This window comes from Saccopteryx bilineata, chromosome 7 (genome assembly GCF_036850765.1).
Source record: "Saccopteryx bilineata isolate mSacBil1 chromosome 7, mSacBil1_pri_phased_curated, whole genome shotgun sequence".
NCBI classification, from domain to species: domain Eukaryota; kingdom Metazoa; phylum Chordata; class Mammalia; order Chiroptera; family Emballonuridae; genus Saccopteryx; species Saccopteryx bilineata.
This window is the reverse complement of record NC_089496.1, coordinates 31,256,843-31,270,084: the sequence shown is the minus strand read 5'-3', so window position 1 is coordinate 31,270,084 and position 13,242 is coordinate 31,256,843.

The window sequence follows — 13,242 nt, the reverse complement described above, 5'->3', positions numbered from 1 at the left end:
GTTTCTTGGCCCTGAGGGTTCCATGTCTTAGCTAACATATGATAGTTCTCCTGAGGAGAATCCTCTTTCTACGTTTTGTTGAGTAATGGGCCTTTCGCTTTTCCACTTGGTTTTTCTTTGAGGTCTACAGAACCCTGTGCAGACCTTTACCATCCATAGGATCAGAGCACATTCTGAGGATTTACTTATAAATCTGTCTGCAACTCTAGCCTGGGATTAGTTTACATGTATGAATTATCTTCTATTATTTATTCTTTTTTTTTTTTTTTGTATTTCTCTGAAGTTGGAAATGGGAGGCAGTCAGACAGACTCCCGCATGCGCCAGACTGGGATCCACCCGGCATGCCCACCAGGGGGTGATGCTCTGCCCATCTTGGGGCATCGCTCTGCCATAATCAGAGCCATTCTAGCACCTGAGACAGAGGCCATGGAGCCATCCTCAGCGCCCGGGCAAACGCTGCTCCAATGGAGCCTTGGCTGCGGGAGGAGAAGAGAGAGACAGAGAGGAAGGAGAGGGGGAGGGGTGGAGAAGCAGATGGGCGCTTCTCCTGTGTGCCCTGGCCGGGAATCGAACCCGGAACTCCCTCACGTAGGGCTGACGCTCTACAACTGAGCCAACCGGCCAGGGCCCATTTATTCTCTTTTAAATAAAATAAGGTTTATTAAAATTGGAAGAGACAAAAAATATATGTTGTGAAAATCAATACTTAAGAAACGAGATGGCACTAAGTATAAAAGTATTCTTTCTAATTAATGTCCCCCATAGTTCACCTTATTTCTATCATGGCTCTTATGCCACCAGACATAAGGTGTTATATTTGTGGTTCTAAATAAAAATAAAATTAACTTGTATGATTATAATATCACTTTTCATAAGCATTATTACTTTAATTTTAATGAAAATTTTTATTTTATTTTATTTATTCATTTTTTTTTAGAGAGGAGAGAGAGAGAGGGAGAGAGAGAGAGAGAGAGACAGGGGGAGGAGCTGGAAGCATCAACTCTCATATGTGCCTTGACCAGGCAAGCCCAGGATTTCGAACCGGCGACCTCAGCATTTCCAGGTCGATGCTTTATCCACTGCGCCACCACAGGTCAGGCCTCAATGAAAGTTTTATAAGAATTTATTTTGCTCCTTTAAGCTGATAAAGCTGATTAACTTACTCTTTTGTTTGCTCTTTTTTTTTTTTTTGTATTTTTCTAAAGCTGGAAACGGGGAGAGACAGTCAGACAGACTCCCGCATGCGCCGACCGGGATCCACCCGGCACGCCCACCAGGGGCGACGCTCTGCCCACCAGGGGGCAATGCTCTGCCCCTCCGGGGCATCGCTCTGCTGTGACCAGAGCCACTCTAGCGCCTGGGGCAGAGGCCAAGGAGCCATCCCCAGCGCCAGGGCCATCTTTGCTCCAATGGAGCCTTGGCTGCGGGAGGGGAAGAGAGAGACAGAAAGGAAGGCGGGGGGGGGGGGTGGAGAAGCAAATGGGCGCTTCTCCTTTGTGCCCTGGCCGGAATCGAACCTGGGTCCCCCGCACACCAGGCTGACGCTCTACCACTGAGCAACTGGCCAGGGCTGTTTGCTCTTTTTAAATGCTGATTACATTTATACAGTCTTGGACATGCTATGGATATATGTTAAGAGGAAGCTTTTGAAGATGCTATAATCTTTTTGGAAGGCATATTAAAAATGATTATATTATATCTTTAATTCTCAGGCATTCTTTTTATCTTCTCTAATGTCCTATAAAGGTGATTGAAACATGACACTTATTTTAATGAGGATGTTGTATATGGAGTATAAAACAAATGTTTTAATTGATATTAACACAGACCTATACTTATCAATAAAAATACTATTATTGGAAAAATTAAAACTGACCTGTATATGGACAGAATTAGAAAAACATAAGTAATCAATAAAAACACTTTCTTACAAATCAATGAATATTATGTTTGCATTATGAAATGTTTATTTAGAATTTTGGCTTTGTTCAAAACAAAATGTTTTCTTAAAAAAGTAAAGAATGGCCCTGGCTGGTTTGTTTAGTGGTAGAGCATCAGCTTGGCGTGTGGATGTCCCAGGTTCGATTCCTGGACAGGGCACACAGGAGAGGTGGCCATCTGCTTCTCCACCCCTTTTGTTTCCCCTTCTCGCTCTCTTTCTCTCTCTCTCTTCCTCTCCTGCAGCCATGGCTTGATTGATTCAAGTGCATTGGTCCAGTGCTGGGCATGGCTCCGTAGAGCCTCCACCTCAGGTGCTAAACATAGCTCGGTTCTGAGCATGGCCCAAGATGGACAGAGGATTGGCGCTAGATGTGGGTTGCAGGGTGGATCCTGGTTGGGGCGCATGCAGGAGTCTGTCTTTATCTCCCCTCTTCTCACTTGGAAAAAGAAGAGGAATAAGAAAAAAGTAAAGAGTACTACTTGTTTTTAATTACTTAACTCTTGATTTATAAACACACATACATACATATTAGAACATTGGCTGATACATGCATAGCTTCAATATCTACATAACAATACTGGAAAGCATAAGACATTTCTCGGTGATTGGGTAACTTTCCACATACAATTGAAAACCAGAATACAACATTAATTTTAGGGTGTGTTTCCCTGGGCTTTGCATTTACAAGTGATGGAGGTGATGGCTTTTCCCATGATGGTTGGTGTCTGATGTCAACAAGAATATTCGTGAGTCAGTGTTCCTCACCCTTTCCATGCTCTGTGGGCCGTATCTCCGGGCTCACTGACCTGGAAAGTGAGATCTCTAGTATTGATGAGGGCACAGTACACAATCCCGTGGCAGCCCGTCTGTCTTGAGCAGAATGGAAACTTTGTGACAGCATCATATGCTCAGACAAATTTTGACAGAAGTTGGCAGGTCCTTCTGACTGTACTCCGGTTAAAAGATGGGTTGTGCAAGTTAGGAAAAAATTTGTTAACACCAGAGAGATGAAAGATAGTGCTATGTGAATTTTCTTGAGGCTACTGGTATAAGTTAAGCTCCATTTAAAGCATGGAATCTGGAGGCTTAGTACCTTTGAGTACAGAACAGGTTTTTTTAGGTGTTTTAAACTTTTGATTGGTTTTATAACAGAGAGAGGAAGGGGGTGAGAAAGAGACAGAGACAGACAGTGTGAGAGAGAAGCATTCATCTGTTGTTCTATTTAGATGTACATTCATTTGTTGCTTCCTATTTGTGTCCTGACTGTGGATTGAACATACAAACTTGGTGTTTTGGGACAATGCTCTAACTGACTGAGCTAACCAGCCAGGGCCAGACATTTTTTTGAATTAGCATTATGTTTTCAACATTTTGTATTTTTAAAACATGTATTTAGGTGCTGGCCAGGTAGCTCAGTTAGGGTGTTGGCCCAGTACGCCAAGGTTGCGAATTCCATATTGTTCAGAGCACGCACATACAAAAATCAACCAGTGAATGCATAAATAAGTGGAACAACAGACGATGTTTCTCTCTCTCTCCTCTCTCTCTCTTTCTCTCTCTAAAAAACAATAAATAAAAAAATGTACTTGAGTTTTCACAGAATTTCTTTATTATAATTGTATTTTTAATTTTTGGTTGTTTTTTAAAATGATATTAATTTTTTATTTATTATGATTTTTCAATGATTTATTTTCCTCCCAAAGAATAAAATATGAAATTCTTTTCTGCCTGACTCATAGGGATAAATAATAGGATAGAGAGTTTTATTTGGTAGGTTACATATCTAGCTCAAATCTACTCTAGTCTTAGAATGGTCCAAAGCTGTTACTGATGGTTTTTTCAGTGTCTTACAAAAAAAAAAAGATTGGTAAAGTCAGACCAGCTCTTACTTTAAGAATATGTAATGACAGAGCAGCAATGTTGAAACATTGATCTCATTATTGCCATCTAAAAAGGAGAAGCATTGGAATACCATTAGATTGCACTTCCTTCTTCTATGGAGGTGTGATTCATTCAGGTCAGGGCTTAGGTGTAGTTTATAGGGAACTCTAAGGTCACCCAATGACTTGGTTTAGTGGAAATATGAATCAAGTCTGTAATTCAGTCATTATGGGAATATATATATTTTTTTACCATCCCATTTCTTAAGCTGGAGAAAAAAAGAAAGGAAGTTAATTACAAGGGCTCTGCAAATAATTAAGGAATTTCTTGGGCCAACCAATTTTATTCTCAGGAGAAAATAATGGCACTTGTCTGGCCGTGCCTGTTTGGTCATCTGCAGGAACTCATATTTCTATTTTTACCGATTTGAATCACATTTATATAGCTTCTCTCATATGTAGAGCTTCTGTAGAGCCTTCTACTGAACACATGAACCCATTCATCATGTAAAGATTTACATTAACACTTTCTTTATGTTGCAATTTACTCTCCATTGGAAAGCACTGTTAGCTGATTGAGGGCTGGTGTTCTTGATCCTCTTTTCCTTAATGCTTGCAAATAGCCAGGGTAACCCTGAACTAACCCATTACAGCCATTCAATACCCATAGATTATATAACACCTCATACTAGTCTCATTTCTTTAAAATTTACTGTGTGCTTCTAAAGAAGATTTTCAAATATAACAAACATACCAAACTTCATATTTTTTTTTTAGTCCTTGAGCAGTACAAAAGAAAAGGGTGTGCATTCTTTGCATTTGGCATTTTTTAAAAGGGGATTTTAATTTTCTTATGAAACTTTATTGGTTTAAGGATTTGAACGTGGACATGCTTAACTGAAAGCTATTTATATCTTGGTATTGACTTAATAACATTAAGGAGAAGGCGTTTTAGTGCCATTCATGTACATTTGTAAGCGATACCCAGATTTAGATGTAAGTCTAGTGACACTGACTCTCAAGGAAGAAGAAACGGATTTTGATCTCTCGTTTTACATGTTGCCATGCAGGCCTTGAAATCTCAGCTAAGACCATAACAAAATCCCAGCCAGCAAGCACGCTTTGATGTTTGCTCTCAGCAGTACTAAACTCTGCTGTTACCTCACCCTGAGGAGACAAGGAAAAGCAAAGAACCAGAAAAAGGTTAATGCCCCAAATTTATTTATGTTAAATCACTTGCCACCTTGCTGGTCTTCTGCAATCTGAAATTTCCATTTATCACGCATTTTCATTATGCATGAAACAGGAGAAATAACACTCGATTTGTGGAACAAAGAAATAATGACAGCAAAGGGGGATTTTTTTATTTGCGCTTTGGTGTGAATTGGCACAGGCATTATGATGAAGTTAAAACGCAGAGGTTAATTGAAAAATGAGATAAACAAAGCCCCTTGAAGGTCTCTGAATAATTTTTCCTGGCAGCATTGACAGTCTACAACCATCAGGCACTAAAACCTACTCCAACCGGCTGAAGATTACAAAAAAAAAAAGCTCAAGTTAATTGTCTTTCTGTTTCTTCCACCTCATTTCGGCCCAATTATAACTGGGAAAAGTCATTCTGTCTAATTTGCATGAATGCACCTCCATGGAAAAAGAGCTTAAACAGTGAATTTGATTTAAAAAAAAAATGTTATGGACATATATCTGCCACAATTCCCAAATCTAAAATTGCTCGTGAAATTCCTGGATAACAATTTTCAAATTCTCCTAAGACATCTTTAAATTATACGTGTAAATAGAAAATAGTTATTATGTATTGAGGGTATCCTAAATGCCAGAGTCTGTGCTATATTTTGCCTATGAATTATTTCATGTAAGCCTCCCAACAACCCTATGGTGTGGATGGACTTTTATAACCCCTTCTATCACCCTCTTTTTACAGATGAGAAAATTTTGAAGTTTTGAGAAGTTAAGTAGTAACCTCAAGGTTATGCAACTAGGGGGTGTTAGAGCTGAAATTTTAACTCATGCTATCTGACATCAAATTCTTAGATACTTGTGTGATTTGATGATACTTTCATATATTTATTTTAATTTCATAGATAAGCAAGTATCCATTAAACAGCCATTTCTTCAAGTCCATATGAAAGAGCGAGGACCAATATGGTATGATATCATTACTTCATTTACTCTTCACTTACTTACATTTCTTTCATGACTGCTTTGCCATGAAACACATTTTCTCATTTCTGTTATTAAATGGAAATATATTTAGACTGCTCCTGTTCATCAGTAAACAGCTGCAAATCAGAATGATGCTAGCCATTTGTCTCTTGTGTAAAACCAGGCAAAGGGGTGTCAGTATTTTCAAGGGGAGATTTTTATGTTTTTATGTTCATGCGACAGATCTGATCACAGTTAGTAGAAAATTAGGTATCTCCGGATATGCTTGATGTCTCGTTTTTTTTTCTTGGAATGGTATGGAAATATTATTTTTATTGCTGTTAATTGACAGACTTGGAGCAGAAGCTGAATCTATTCAGAGCCATTTATATTAATAGGTGCACTTATCCACAGAGGCCTTTATTTTCAAAGCGCTAGGCTCACAGCCCCCTTTAGTGCAGCTTTCTGGTGCTGAAGTGTTCATAATGATGAGGAGCATCTGGCTGCAAACTATTGTTTCTCATTAAAAGGACATGTCTCCAAAGCTTTGGGGGATTCTTTGTGCTGAACAATGCAGACTCTGAACATTTTGCCCTTTTCATAATCTGCAAATGTGTGTTGTTGCTACTGCTTCTAGCCTAAGGTACATGCTTGCTTTTTTGCTCAGCTCCTAGGCTTTTAAATATGAGAAGGGAATGCAATCAGTGACTGCACATCCTTCTTTTGTTTGGCCGACATTTTGGCTTCTCTGTCTTTTTTTGTTGCCTGCCTGCTATCAATAAATATAATACAATAATAAAAGTGGTAATGACCCGAATCAGCAATCACTTGGGACTAAGTTGAAATATTTTGCATATTTAAATTCCTTTTTAGAATGGTAAGTTCTTGACTTATGTCAGGTTAGTCCAAGAGATAGAAAACTGAACGAAGGGTACAGATTCCTGCTTGAGTCATAAACCTTCCTGGGCATTAATTTCCTTATCAGTGAGAAGAGACTTAGCTCCTTATTCCTTCCCTGGGGCTCTCATGAGCCACTATTGAGACACTGGGGAGAATTTGGCTTACTAAATGTCTTTCAGTTGTGAATACACAAAACATGGAGTTTATTCTTGTGTAATTATTTATTAATTATAGCATTATTTTTTGTACAAACAACTGTAAACTTACTTTTGCCCCTGTATGTGCTATTCTGGTGCAAACATACTCACCTGGAAAAAAAACCTCTTTGTGTGTGTGTGTGTGTGTGTGAGAGAGAGAGAGAGAGAGAGAGAGAGAGAGAGAGAGAAAGAGAGAGAGAGAAAGAGAGAGGGAGAGAGAGAGAGAGGGAGAGGGAGAGGGAGAGGAAGAGGGAGAGGGAGAGGGAGAGGGAGAGGGAGAAGGAGAAGGAGAGGGAGAGGGAGGGGGAAAGGGAGAGGGAGGGGAAAAGAGAGAAGGCAGAACTTGCTTCTTATAGGGCCAGTAATGTTTGGTTCCAGGCACTCGTAAATATTATTGGCTCTAGAATTGAAGACTGGGGCCAATTTTCATTGCTGTAGCTCATCAAGAAGGAAAACCTTTAAATCAGGACAGTTTGCACAGCTCCTTCATTAAAAGGAGAAAAACAAATTATTTAGAATTAAAGACTACATTGTTTGCAGTTACAAACAATGGGGGAAGGGTACGGAGATACACCTTTATTTAAGATCAGTGCAAACTAAATCACAGTCTGTGATGCCGACTGTTGATGTTCAGAGAAAGGAATTTCTAATAAGAGGAGCAGTGCTGGATAGGAAAGGGCAAATAGCAGAAGTGGAAAGCAAAATAGATTTTCGTATAAAACGTGTTTTATTTCCAAGAATTCAGTTATAAAAGTGTTTGTTGTTGATTATTCATTAACCGTGTCTGGAGCTGCCATGGTGCTTTTCTGTGACTGCAAACATCATTGTGGGTTTGTTAGAATAAAATCGGGAAAGTGGTACTCCTTCTGAGAAAGTGGTTTGTGAGTGAAAGGGAGCTTTAAGGGATTTTCTGGGATGTGGCTGACTCCGACTGTGGAAGGGACATAGGCATAGATAAGACAGAAAAATTAGTGACTACCTGGAGACTGGCTTGGCAGGAACAGAGGATGGGGCTGATGAACACCGGAAAATTAAGTCCCTGGGGATGGGGTGTTTGAAATGGGTTAGTGAAGGATTGATGTTCAATATGCCAAATGGTTGTCTGAATTACTCTAAACACCAAGAGGTTGACCTTGCTCTTCTGTTGACTTTCACTTTATTATCTCTCTTTTTTGTTTATAGTTCTCTATTTTCTGCAAACAAGTTATAATTGGCTCCCTCACAGTTGAGCTAGAATACACGCTAGTTCTCTGAATTAACCAACCAGCTTCATCTCAAAATCTGCTCCTCGGTTTCTGTCATGACTTCTTTAAGAGCAATACATCTATTAAAATGGCTACTCATGATGGTAACCTGCAGGCACAATTGTGGCTCTTTATTTTAAGAGGTGGTAAGTCATTTAGAACAAGGTACATACATTTCTGAATATACATTTATCCAATTTTTATTCATCTTTCCATTCATGGTCATGTAAATCACCTACAATTTGAGATAAGCCATTTCCATTATATATGTTATAACTATGTTTAGTGAAAAAATGAAGTAATATAGAAACTGGCTTTGAAAGATTGTGAAACATTTCAAATATTTATTTTAAACAAATTAATTCTTAAATTACAATGCAGTATAATTATCTCACTCAACTGGCAGTTATAGTATTTATAAAAGTACAAGTGTGTAAGTCACTTGTAAGTGTGTGGTTAGAGTTTGGATAGAAGTTTCAAGTTCTATGAATGTCTCTGTGGCTGTTTATATAACCTCACCCAGAGACAATGTCAAAATCTGAAGTTTAGGCCCTTTGTGTGAAGTCTACTCTAGTTATCCATGAGTTTAGCTTTACCCGGGACAAATCAGAGGACTTCTCTATGGGAACAGAGCCTGAGCAGGATTTTGAAGTTTTGTTTAGGAAAAGAGAAAAGTACTAAGAGGTCCAAGGAAGTCAACAACGGTAGCAGGAAGGCCTGAAACTTGAGGACCTCAGTAGCCAGGGTTCAGCAATGACATTAGTCCCTTCTGGGTATGGGAGGTAAGGATGTGATGGAGAAAAGGGGAAGGCAGCATTGGGCAAAAGATCTAAATATCTCATTCAAATCCATTTGTTGTCCACTCACTCAATCTGTCTCAGGCTCAATTTCTTTATCTGTATAGAGGAAAGAGCAATTTTTATCCTTTGTAACTTTTGGTGAAGCTTGTTCTGAGTAAAAAAAAAAAAGAGATAATATATTTGAAAATGTGCTGTAAACATGATGTCATATACATGTTCTCAAATAGCTCACAAATCTGTTAAATCCTCATCATCCTAAGGCAAAAAAGGGCAGCGCATCTACAGTCTGTGATCTTATAGTATAAGTGTTGACAGTAAATAATTGAAACCAAAGAATAATTAAAAGTTGGTGTTCCTCTTCTTCTTCTCTTTGCTCCAATAAGAGCTTTGTCGAGGATTGCAAGAACTAGTCTGAAAGAACGGGCAAGGGCACTTAAATAGGAATATGAGGCCTTTAAAAATGAAACATGAAAACTAGCTTTCCTTTCCCAGCTAAATTCTAAATTTATTGCCCTGTGCTGCTTCTATTAGCATTGATTATTAAAGTATGTTAAGAATGTATTGCACTTGGTGTTAATAGTGTCATACTGGCTGCAGCGGGATCCTGGGCCTGATCACTATCCCCTCTGCAGGTAAATCTTTAAGTTCAGGTATAAAGCTCCTTAAACATTCTGGAAGAGAATCGTTAAACTTGTGGGTTCTGCAGTGATCTCTCAAGTATTAGAAGTTCACATTAATTACTTCGGAGTGACGTCACGAAGATGGCGCCATGAGCAGCGCGTCCGACAGATCTCCCCAAAATCTCAACAAATTTGTCAACTAGAAACAGAAAAATTTATCTTCGGAGCATCCTAGAGTTCCACACACACACTGAAAGCAAAAGGACTGTTGCTGAGGAGGGAATACGCCTGTGGTGAGTCAACCCACGCGTGCAGCTGCCCGCGCCGCGTCCCGGAGAGTGCCGGCAACCACCAGCGTGCTCTGAGAAGCCGCACGCCCCCCCCACTTGCCGCGTCCCGGGGAGTGCCCACAACCGCCGGCGTGCTCTGAGAGGCCATGCGCCCCCCCCCCAACCGCGTTCTGAGAAGCCGCGCGCGCCCCGAGCCACCGAGTCCCGGGGAGTGCCGGCAACCACCGGCGTGCTCTGAGAGGCCGCGCCCCCCCCCAGCCGCGTCCCGGGGAGTGCCGGCAACCACCGGCGTGCTCTGAGAAGCCGAGCGCGCGCACGCCCCGAGCCGCCAAGTCCGTGCCGGCAACCACCGGCGTGCTCTGAGAAGCCGCGGGCCCTGTGCCATAGTCTGGGAGGGGCGCCAAACCTGTCTTTCCTAGTCAGGAGATTCTCTCCGTGGACGGGGCACCTCACCCAGCCATTGAGCTAACAATCAAGCGTTGGGCGAGGGGCGCGTAGGCAGCCTGAAATACTCTCTGGAGCACAGCTACGGATCCAATCACTGAAATTAGCTTAACCCACGAAATCTACGCACCCACGGGGCTCTAATTGATAAGATCTCTCCCAGTTCAGTGATCCAAGACAAGAGGCATAATATTTTTCAGTGCCTTTTGCTAAAGGGGCGGGGGCAATATCTGATTGACAGAGCCTCCATATTCAGGGATATACCTAACAAGAGGGACTTGGCAGATATTAAGATCTATATAGCAAGCAGTGAATAGTGCATCTTCTTTCCAGCCAAAACAGGCTACAAAGTGTGGAAAGCCTGGGTTGAGTGGTCCAACTGAATGGTAGGCGCTGAACAGTCACCTTGACAACAATTGACTCCCAGCCCCACCTGATTACGCTGGAGGCTCTGACTGCCAGAGCCTTACCCAGAGCCTTGGGCTGAGTGAGGATAGAGTGGGGATTTCCCAGCTCTTTGAGCCTCTTACTCCCCAGACAGAAGCAGTGGCAGCCTCATAGCTGGATCACCAGGCTGCTATTTCAGAAAGGGGAGACTAGGGGAGAAACTCCAGGAAAGCAAACTCTCTCTCATTGTTGGACTCTACAAACGCCAACAAGCCTTGACTACCAGCGAGACTAAAGCCAATTTTATGACATTGCCATAGAATCCCATCAACTGCAAATCCCTACCTAAGCGTGACACAGGGGCAGAACCTGGGGTACAGAGTCACAGACCAGGAAGAGGGAGAGAAAAGAAAAAGGAAGAAGTTAACCTCTCAATATCAAGAAAAATCCACAGACTTTATAACTTGTTCCACTAATTCTTTGTTGTTGTTGTTTCTCTCTTCTTTCTTATTGCCTTTATTTGTATTTCCTCCATCTCGGTCCTTTTATTCTCTGCCCATCTTATGCTACCCTTTTCTTGAACTACACTACCCATGAGTGTTACATTTTATTTCTTTTCTTCATCCTTACTCTCCCTTAGGGTTACACTCCAAAACCCTTAACTCTCACTCTCTCCTCTTTTGATTTCTTTTTGTTCTTTTTTGTTTTTTTCCCCTTTCCTTTTTTTCTTCCTTCGTTTCTCTCTTTTTCTTATTTTTTCCTTTCTATTCGTTCCTTCTTTTCTCCTTTTACTTTTTCTCTCATTTAATCCTCAATCACGAACAAATTATTTAATTTGGAACTCAAGTTTTTTTTTGTTTTTGTTGTTTGTTCTTTTTTTCTTTCTTTTATTTTCTGCTTTTGTTTTTGGTTTTCCATTGTTTGTTTGTTTTTGTGGCATTTTGGGTACTTTTTACATTGCTTTTTAACTCACTAGCATTCCTTCCAACCCAAAGTCTCCATTGTATTTAGTCTTCACTCCACTTAATACAACAGATTTTTACTTATTATTTTTATTTTTTCTTCTTTAAATATTATTTTTTCTCTCCTTTTTTCAGTTTCCCTCTTATCCCTCTCACTATATCTCTTAGTCGACCATCACTTACAAGCAAATCATTTTATGCTTGTCTAAGATATCCTCCTTTTTTTTTTTTGCATTTAGTAGGTCCCTACTCCCTTTTTTGCCCCATGAACGCTTCATCCCAAATCAGGCCCTCTGTTATAGGCAGTTTTTGTTCCATTTAGCATAATATAATTCACAGGTCATCACAATATTTACCTAAAGAGGTGAGAGGAGGGGAGGAGAAGAAAGGAAAAAGGGGAAAATAATAAATCATTACTTTTTTTGAGTGTGGAGTGTTTTTCTTTTTTTTCCCCCCCTTTTTATTCTTTATTAATTCTAATTAACAATATCAACAAGACCACCTTCAGATGCCAATAAGAAAAAGGAAATCAAATATTATGGATACAAAAGATAGAGAGGTAACACAAATAGATGTGGAAAGATCTATGGAGAAAAGATTTAACATACTGGAAGCCTTGGAGCCAAATGACAGAGAATTTAAAATAGAAATCTTAAAAATACTCAGAGATATACAAGAAAACACAGAAAGGCAATTTAGGGAAATCAGAAAACAACTCAATGATCACAAAGAATATATTACCAAGGAAATTGAAACTATAAAAACAAATCAAACAGAAATGAAAAACTCAATTCACGAACTGAAAAACAAGATAACAAGCTTAGCTAATAGAACAGCCCAGAAAGAAGATAGGATTAGTGAAATAGAAGACAAGCAACTTGAGGCACAACAGAGAGAAGAAGAAAGAGACTCAAAAATAATAAAAAACGAGAAAGCCCTACAGGAATTGTCTGACTCCATCAGAAAGAATAACATAAGAATAATAGGTATATCAGAGGGAGAAGAGAAAGAAAATGGAATGGAGAATATACTCAAACAAATAATAGATGAGAACTTCCCAAGCCTGTGGAAAGAACTAAAGCCTCAAATTCAAGAAGCAAACAGAACACCGACTTTTCTTAACCCCAACAAACCCACTCCAAGGCACATCATAATGAAGATGACACAAAACAATGACAAAGAAAAAATTCTCAAGGCAGCCAGGGAAAAGAAGAATACAATATATAAAGGAAGACCTATTAGATTATCATCAGATTTCTCAGCAGAAACTCTACAAGCTAGAAGAGAGTGGACCCCAATATTCAAAGCCCTGAAAGAGAGAAACTTTCAGCCAAGAATACTATACCCATCAAAGCTATCCTTCAAGTACGAAGGAGATATAAAAATATTCACAAATACAGAAAAGATGAGAG